We start from the raw sequence: 9,497 nt of genomic DNA on the forward strand, positions 1-9,497 counted from the left end.
ACTTGTTATTGAACGTACTCTTGTGACAATATAGCTGGATGTGAGATCATTTTTCTCTTACTTAAAACGTCTGTGTCTGTGGAAACAAAACAAATATTTTGATTTTCCATTACGGGCTCTTGTGGTCATACAAGTAAAGTAGTATCATTTTATGATGCATTGCTACATTACAACATGTGTTTGTTACATCACAACCAAATCAAAGAAAAGCAGATAGAAACCTATTTGTCTTGTCGGGCGTTGACCTGGAACTTTTACAGCTCCCGCCTTAATCCACGACAATTAATCTCACTTGTTAAAGCTGTTATATGAGCAAATATTATATATGTATTACATCACCTTTTTTTAAACTCGGGTTTGGCCTACACCATTTTCTGCCTCCTTCGCTGTTAGCGAAACGCTGACAGACAGACAGGCAGGTCTTAAAAACAGGCCGACGACACATGCTGCAGGAGTGAACAGTGTCGGTACAGAAGTGTGTAAAGTCAAAGCAATGAGCTGAAAGATTCAAAGACGATGAGATATATTGGGGTTCTAGTTTTGACTTTGGTTTAAAGTGGTGCTGATGTGTCTTCTTCCTATTAGCTGGCAGTGTGAGGTCAACAAAATGATGGATTTTTCTAGAAAAGTATCATGTGAAACCCTGAGTTTTTGATATAATGACGGCAATTTAATTCTTAATTCTAACCTTGATCTCATTTACTGAAAAATAACTATCAGAAGTTAAAATCTAAATTCTAATAGTCAACCAGAAGAATATGTAATAAGAAGTAGCAAACGTTTCAGGTTTGAGGTGAGGCTGCGCGGTTACAGGACAGAGCCGGGGCTTTGGTCCTGTCCTGGGGCTACATGCTGGTGGGGAACAGGGGAAGAGTCAGATGGGGGTCAGTTTCCCAGCCATCCAGGGAGGCCGGGACCTGAGACCTCCTCTGAGGGCGCCCATCTGACGCCTAATCCCCAGGAAATACAGGCAGGTTTCACCCCTTCCCTCCCCTTCTCCAACCCCTCCCATCTCCTTTTCCTCCCTCCATCTCACCATCCATCCCTCCATCCGTCCCGGGCTTCTTCTATAGCGGGGCAGAAAAGCCCCCGTAAATTCAAAGCATCTGTACGGGCAAGGGCCAATCCGAGGGCCGCCTTTCCCAGAGCCCGCGCAGATGAAATTTTATTCTTTGCACGAAAAAATTACAGGGGGAGGGGCGAGAAAAAACAGAAAATAAAGTAAAGCAAACAGTGTGGGAAGATCAAGGGGAGAGGAGGCGAGGGGTAAGGAGCTGGTCATCAGCCTCAGCGTTTCACTGCGTTCACAAGAACAAAGCAGTGTTATGTTCATGGGTGATAACAGCAAACGGGGCCGAATCTGCTGCGACTGGGGTCGGACGTGGTCGTGGATCGGAAAAAGGTCCAACGAGCCTTACTGTATCTTTATTTTCAGACATTATCACGTTCATTATTTCAGAAAAACTCTCATCACAAAGTAGAAGAGTGACATTTTAAAGAGTTTTTGTCTTTAAATGAACATTTTTAATTCTAAGCTGGTAACAAAATCCAAAAAGATTGCATAGACAAACCAAGAAATCTGTCGCAAACTTTCATAACACATAGAGATGATCCAATAAATATTCAAAAATCAGGAATTAGAAACAACCTCATTAATGACTATAGTTTTTCTGATGCAGTATCATCATGATGTCTTTTTCTTTCGTCTGTGCATCAATAGAAACTTCAATAAGTTTAATGAGTTTCATCACTTTTCAAGTTTAACCTCCTGAGCTTTTGTTTCGTATGCATTTTTAATTTCTCCATTTTTCTTTATTTGGGATTAGTAGGACCTAAGAACTATAAAAACTAAGCATCGAATAGTAAGTAGTAGAAGTAGTCCTCATGTGTGGACATGGGGATTATTTCACTCAATAATAAATAATAATAATAATAATAATAAAGTCACCAATATGTAACAAAATAAATAACTGTTTATTTTCATGTCTGAACATTGCTGTGCAAAAGTAGAGTTGCAAATAATGAAATCCCAATGTCCTCAATCGAGGACAAGTTATAGCTCCTTACTATTGATGCCCGGTATCATGTTTTTACTCTAACTAGTATCTAGCTATGAGAATAAAAGTTTAAATGTAGCAGAGCTGCCACAAACCTAAAACTTAATGTCCCCATATGAGGACGTGGGGTCTCAGGATAAACCGACCACATTTTTGCACACAAGACACTTTAGTTAACCTTACACTAGGACACTTTATCTGACTTCACACTGAGACACTTTGGCTAAAATGTCTGTGTATCTCATGTCTGTATATAAATGCTTGTATGTAAATTGGACTGTACATTTTTACTACCTCATTCTTATTTTATTTTATTCTTATTCTTATGTCTATGTGTGGTTCATATATGTTCTTTCTTATCTCGGGACTCTTGGACAAAATAATTTCCCTGCAGGGATCAATAAAGTGATCTTAAATGGGATCTGGACACATCTTACGTCTGCGCTGTACCCTCCCGACGGTCCAAGGACCTCACGTTGGGAAACCCACGTCCCACACGGCTTCTCATGTTAGAATAGAAGTTAATGAAAAAAATAAAAAAAACCTCCTAAAGCCTCTGCGGTGGAAGGAGCAGGAAATAAAGCCTGTGTGAAGTATATTTGTGAGCGCGGCGGGTGTTTTGCGCTTCTCCGCGACGGTTAAACGGTAGCCTTCGGTTGCTTTCTGGTCAGAGCCGGGTTTCATGTGGTCGGGGACAAAGGCGCAGCGCGAAATTCGATAATTTCCGAGAACTCAAGAGATGGATTTACACATGGGCAAAGAAGCATTGGATGTGACCTTGTGCGACCCGAATGGGTTATTTCCGATGAGCCGAGTTTAACCACGCGAAGGGCTGCGTCAGAAAACTGCAAACACTAGTGACTAAAAAGCTTTCGTTTCACCTCCTTTCTTCCACTTCCTGTCATCATGGGTGAATACCTTCTCAGCCAACACTCAACCACTTCTAATTGGGTTTCCACCACTTGCCGCAGCAAAAGAAAGTTCTTTCTACATACTCCTCAGCTGAATGAGCTGATGAACATTTCCCATCGCCTCAGTGACCCACTTAAGATCATTTGAAATCTGAAATCTAAAATTCGAACAGAGTTGCGGTTTCTGTCAGATAACACGTGATCGCTGTTTCCTCTGCATTTTCCAACCCGCCCTCCAGACCCAGTGTTGACATTGGCCGACCGCGCAAAACAAGGATTCAGTTATGTTTTTTAGCTTTCTCTGCCAACCTCTATATTGAAAACCTACTTTTCCCACATCAGCATTTTGCTTCCAGTGATGGGGTCTCCACATGAGCAAACAACTCCCTGCCAAAGTTAGAACAATTTTGGTTATTTGACATGAGAGATTGTGTGTGTTTGTTTTCTTAACCGGGCTCTCCTCGCTGGTTTGAAGCGAGCTGTTGGGAAACAGGGATGAGGGCTGATGGCAGTGGTTGGTGTTTGCAGTCGGATTGGACCAGACAACACCCCCGTGGTCCTAATGAAGCTGTACAGCCTGTTGGAAAATGAATGAGTAATGATGTTTCTATCCAAACACACGGACATGATCTTAATATCGGGCTTAGCTATGATTGGTTCTTCCAGTTTTTCAAAGCAGCAACAACACGTTTAAGACTGATTAAACAACACTCTTATTGGATGAGTCTACAAAACCATTTTAATAATGTTTTTTATAATGGTTTTCTCTCGACACCAAAGACACTTGGTTAACAGGTTAAAGGTCACTGGAGGAGTGGAGCCGGGTGCAAACTCATATCCTGAATGAAGGCTGGCTTTGCAACAAAGCCTAAGTTTCTGCATTATGTACTTAAGGCACAATACGTCCTAGACTGGCACTGGAAGTTGGCCTTGGACATAGTTCTCGGATGATGTTTTTTGTCCCCTCACCTCACACCTCACATGCACAAAACACTTCATTCATTAACGGATTCCCACACAGCAGCATTGTGTATGGTTGGCAAATTTCATCCAAAAACATTCAAATCAAGATCTGGACACACAAAAAACACACATCCAAGAGCTACTGACAATGATTGTGTCGTTGCATCACACCATGAACACAACATGGACAGAACAGACACCTGTCAACTAGCGGATTAGTTCTGCGTGGATGGAAATAACTCTTCATCCAAAAGGGGAAACAGGAAGAGCTACAAACTGTCAGAAACCGAATTTGACAATGACACAATGATCTAGAATTAGCAGGAATTAAATACTTGTGTATTTGAATATTCAAATGAGAACTGTATCCCTGGGAAATAGCATCAGTTTGGCCAATGCAAATGCAAGAACTGAGCTACTGATACTGACCGACGACAACACAACAGTAAGAAATGGCAGGTCGTCTGCTTGGTTTGTCATGTTCAAAAGGAGGTGTGTTTCTACTTCTAACCTTTTTGTTTTGGGCCTGCATCTCCACGAAGACTTTGGAAACTGTCAACCCGTTGGTTCACAGAGAACAGAGCTGATCATATAATCTGAACAACATATAAAGATTACACGTTGTCCTGCATGGTCACTGAATATCGGCAGCGGATATAAAGGTTGTCGTGATGAATTATACGCCTCGAAGTCATGGAAAGTCAGTGCTGGCGTTTCAGCAGGTTGCTCAAAAGGAAGCTAGGCTATACTCCTATGGTCTACCGTGAGCCTGTGTTCCTTAATCCCATGATCCACAACCATTAAACAAGGCTAAAGAAGGGATAACCAGCATCTACCAAACACTGGGAGGGAGTGCCACCCGTCCCCAGCGTGTCACCATCACCCGTACGTGTCCCTGGCTGCAACCCCGAGAGCGTCGGGAGATAAATTAGTGCGGACATGGAAGGCTGCTGCCTCCGACGCTCGCCTGCCACCTCGAAAGGGTTAAGTCGGATCCCAGGCCGGCCACATCACACTGTTGGGCCATTTAGTGCAGGAAACCTGATAGTTTGGTTCCTTTTGATGGCCTGATTCCCAGGCTTAGGAGAATAAATTAAACGCAATCCCCACCTAGGCCTCAGCTGCAGCAGCAGGGCATACTGATTTAGGATTTTCATCTGGGGAGCTTTTCCCTCCCTTCCTGCCCTCCCTTGTCCACAACACCACCACCGACCCCCACCCCCACCCCCTCTCCATCAATCTCCGCCTCGCTGAAGAAAATGGTAAATATGGTTTAAAATATGGGCTTTCGTGTGGCAATAATGAAGGCTCTGTGTAGCTGTCAGTCACTGAGACGAGTCGGGGAGGGAGAACAGAGGGGTAATGCTGCCGCTGTGCAACGGGGACACGGAGAAGACGGGGGATGGAGATGTGTCACCGAGTGGCTCATAAATCTGAGGCTCGGGATACTCAGTCCTGATCCAAAAGGCCCCGCTGCAGTGTGAGGGGCTTTAGGAGAGCCACCGGTCTTAGGCCAAAGAGGGATGACAAGCCTGTAATATGTGTTTAGACTCCTGATCTGTGAGTTTGTGTCACTCGTGTCCCCGACCGGCAGAGATGTGTCGGGGTTTTAGGGGATGATGCATCCCGGTTGTTAAAAGCAGGGTTTTAAAGCTGCATAACAAAACTGAAACAGGGAGGGGGGGGGGACGGGTTCTGATGCTTTCACAATCATTAATATTCATTAATATTCCAGCAGATCAGACGAAGGTGCAAGATAGTGGAGAGGAAGTTTAATCCCAGTGTTTATAGTGAAGTGTCATGGAACAAATGGACTGAATTATTTAAAATAGAAGGTGTTGTTATACAGTAGTTTAAGCCGTCTTTATAACATGCTGCCAGATCCAATTTTGAAGTGTAAAGCAAACTTCAATCTAACACTGTAACTGAAAATATTTTTTTTATTGTGTATTATTTTTTACTACTAAGTAACAGATCTGAGTACTCGTTCCATCATTGGGAAATACAGTTCACACTCACAAGAGACAAACACTGATATGAATGAATAAAATGATGAATGCTAGATAACAATATACATGAGTTAATACTCATACTTACATTACCTATACTACCTCTGTCATAACATGTAAATATATAATCCCTGTAATTCCTGTTTACATTTGCACATGAGTCACTGTATTCATCTTTACATCTTCTATAGATGGTGTGGAAAGTTCTTTAAAAGTGTCTGGTTCTTGCACGTCAAGCAAAACAGTTATCAAGCCAGCTGAGTAATCTAACTGATGAATAAACCAATAAAGTAAAGTTAATTCGAAAAACATCTTGAATCATTATAAAAGTGAAACGCACAACAGATTTGTTTCTAGTTTCTTATTTCAGCTACAAGGAGTGGATTGTAAAGTTTCATCATCAAGCTGCTAAGAGAATTCGTCTCTCCAGGTAAAGTGTCTGTATTCAAAACCAAAACAACAACAACAACAACAACAACATAAACAGTGGTGATGTAAGCACATTTGTATGGAACAGTATTAGGGCCAGTCACAAGAAAAAAAAAAATAAATAAATAAAAGAGGTACATTTTTTTTTTCTTCATGCACTTTGAGAAAAAAAGTCAAAAGTTGGAGAAAAATGTAAAAAAAATTGAGAAAAAAGTCAAAAGTAGAAAATAGATATTTAACCCTCTGGGGTCCAAATCACATGACCAATTTAAGATGACGTAGCAGCAAGAAGGAGCGTCACTGAATCTTCGTTTCAACTGTTGTAAAAAGTGCTAACGTCAAACTATATACCATTTTTAAACTGTGTTGATAGGCCAAGTTAAACTAGACTTATTAGAAATAATTTACCGCACACTTTTTCCTGAATATTGTCGTCATGTTGATGCGCGTCTGGTGCACGGAAAGTTAAAGCACCAGCAGAGATTGCTAGCCAGCTTCAAATGCTTGAAAGCAAAAAACAAAACAAAACAGACTCCCCCAACCCTGTTTAGTGTGGTTTTAGGTCCAATGTGTTAATACAGTTTGTCAAAATGAAAAAATAATTTTAAACTGACACAGGTGAGGTTGTGCTGAAAAGAATGATACCAAACAAGGCACTTTAAACTGTTTTTAAGATGAAATATAAAGGTAAAACCAAAAGTAGTCAAAAACGGCCAACTGGGGTTAAACCAGCAGTACCGTATACGTATGGTAGCGCCGATACTCTGCAGAAGAGTATTGGGGCTTAATTAATAATTAATACTTTTTTCTCAAAATTGTATTTTGACTTTTTCTCAAAGTGCATGATGAAAAAAAAATCTACCCCCCCCCTTTTTTTTTTTTCATGGGTGGCCCTAATACGCTTCCTTACATTTGACATTTTCCAAACATTAGCTGGGATTTCATGTCTGGAGGCGTCTGAGTGCACGTGAACCAAGACATGCAAAGGAATGGATTTGTGACCCCAACATTAATGTCGGTGTTAAAATAGTCAATGTGGGAAGAAGATCAACTCATCATGTTTAATAATTGCTTAAAAGAACGTTTGCCACAATATCTCTATCGGCATGTTGGATCAAAATCAATGCTTCCATTTCCAACGTCGTACCTCGTATCAAAGTTGGGGTTCTGCAACAAATGCAACAAAAAGGAATAACACACTACAGGGGTCACTGTCACGGAGGAATAAGTATTTGAAGGAGATGAAGTGAAGAGGAGTTAATTTCATTAGTAACTGAATCAAACACCGGGACGTTGTTTTGGTAATTAGAGCGAATCTTAAAGTGGAACTGGTTCCTCCTGGTGAATGCGGCTCAGAGAAAGGGTGTATTAAAAACTGTTGGAGGAGTGCTTCATAATGTAGTCCAGGTCAGACATGTTCAACTGCCAATTTAAATGAGTCATCAAGTGTCAGTCTAAAATCAGGGGCTGGATTCGACGCTCTTTCTTGCCGTCTTTCTTCCATTGTCACTCCATCTGTCAGCGGCTGACAAACACGGACTGTGTGATACATGAGCAGCAGTGGGTGGCCGTTTTCATCCACAGTTTGGTGAGCAGTCAAACCGGAACAGAATGTCATTATAACAGAATAAAACAAAACCAGTTTGGTCCACTGAGGACATGAAGCATCTGGGTTTCAGCACAAAGAATGCTGACCTTGTATATTCAGTTTGAGTGTGTTCCTGTGCTGAGTTTTATAACTTTAGGATGAATTAAATTACATTTTAAATATACCAGAAAACCCTCAGTTAAGCGTTTAACTGGTGGACTGCTGACATTTCCAGAATAAACTTTACGTTTTAAAACAATGTGAAGATCATAAACTTTAACAGCAGCTTAAAAGTTAAGACATATCTGGCATCATCCCCTCAGCTTTCTCTTCTGCCTGGCGAGCGACCACAACCTTTCAGATTTCCCACTAGTCTGAGCAGGTCCTCGGGACTCGGATTACTCAGATTCACGTACCGTGTGGCGAAGAACAAACACTTTTCCCTGACACCCCGGTGGTTTTGAAATTGGCGGTGGCTTTCTGAAAAGTCTTAATGCGTTTGAGGATTTCACAACCAAAGGTTTGAGTAACCCACTGGATTTTAGCCAGACCGACGGTCTGACCAATTTACACCAATTACACCCTAAAAACGCACCATGATGGTCTGAACGCACATGCTGGTGTTGTGCAATTTGTAGAGGCTCATTTGTCTGGGGACTAAAAAAAAAATGAAGATGAAGTTTGTCCTGAGGGTGGCACTGCAGGAAAGCCTGTGGGCTTATAAACAAACACTGCTTACGCCGTTTTTGTCTGGAGGAGGATGGTGCTGGTTTAAAACTGAATGAGGGTCCAGCTGGGCAAGATTTAATGGAAATCTTTCCAACACCATAATAAATATTTACCTGACGCACGCAGAAGTATTAAATCTCGTAGAATAAGAAAATGCATGAGCATTCCGCGACTTGGTCAGGACGTCATTGATATGAGTTCAATCCAGGAGTGTCCAAGTTTCCAAACGCGCTGGAAGAATTCTCTAAATCTTTTGTTGTGAATGGATATTTTCCTCGAGGAGACGTTTCGACTTTGCACACAATGTGTTTCCATCCACCACGCAGGCTTTCCAGCAAAACAAACTAAATAAAATACAGAGTGGATGTGGAAATTCAAAAACAATGCCAGATAAACAAAGCAAAGGAAACCGATTTGGGAATTAAAAGATGACATGTATTAGTTCCTGGGACTTATTTATGGCACCAGCTATTTAAATGGAAGCTGTGGAACTTTGAAAAGGTGCATTCCTCTCAGACTTTCTTTGGCTTTGTTTGAGCGTGGTTGTAAGGAAGATATCCATAAAAAGGCACCGGGGACGAGAACAATCACATGCTGACGTTCTGTGATAACATACACCGATCAGCCACAACATTAAAACCACTGACGGGAGAAAAGTAAATGACGCATCTTGTGACAATTTAATGTTGTACTGGGAAAAGTTTGGACTTGGAATTTGTTCATGTGGACACGTAGCACCCACCTAGACCAGACCAGACATCCCTACCCCATAGCAATGACACTCACTGATGGCATAAGCCCTCCCCAGCAG

Source organism: Mugil cephalus, chromosome 15 (genome assembly GCF_022458985.1).
Source record: "Mugil cephalus isolate CIBA_MC_2020 chromosome 15, CIBA_Mcephalus_1.1, whole genome shotgun sequence".
Lineage (NCBI taxonomy): Eukaryota > Metazoa > Chordata > Actinopteri > Mugiliformes > Mugilidae > Mugil > Mugil cephalus.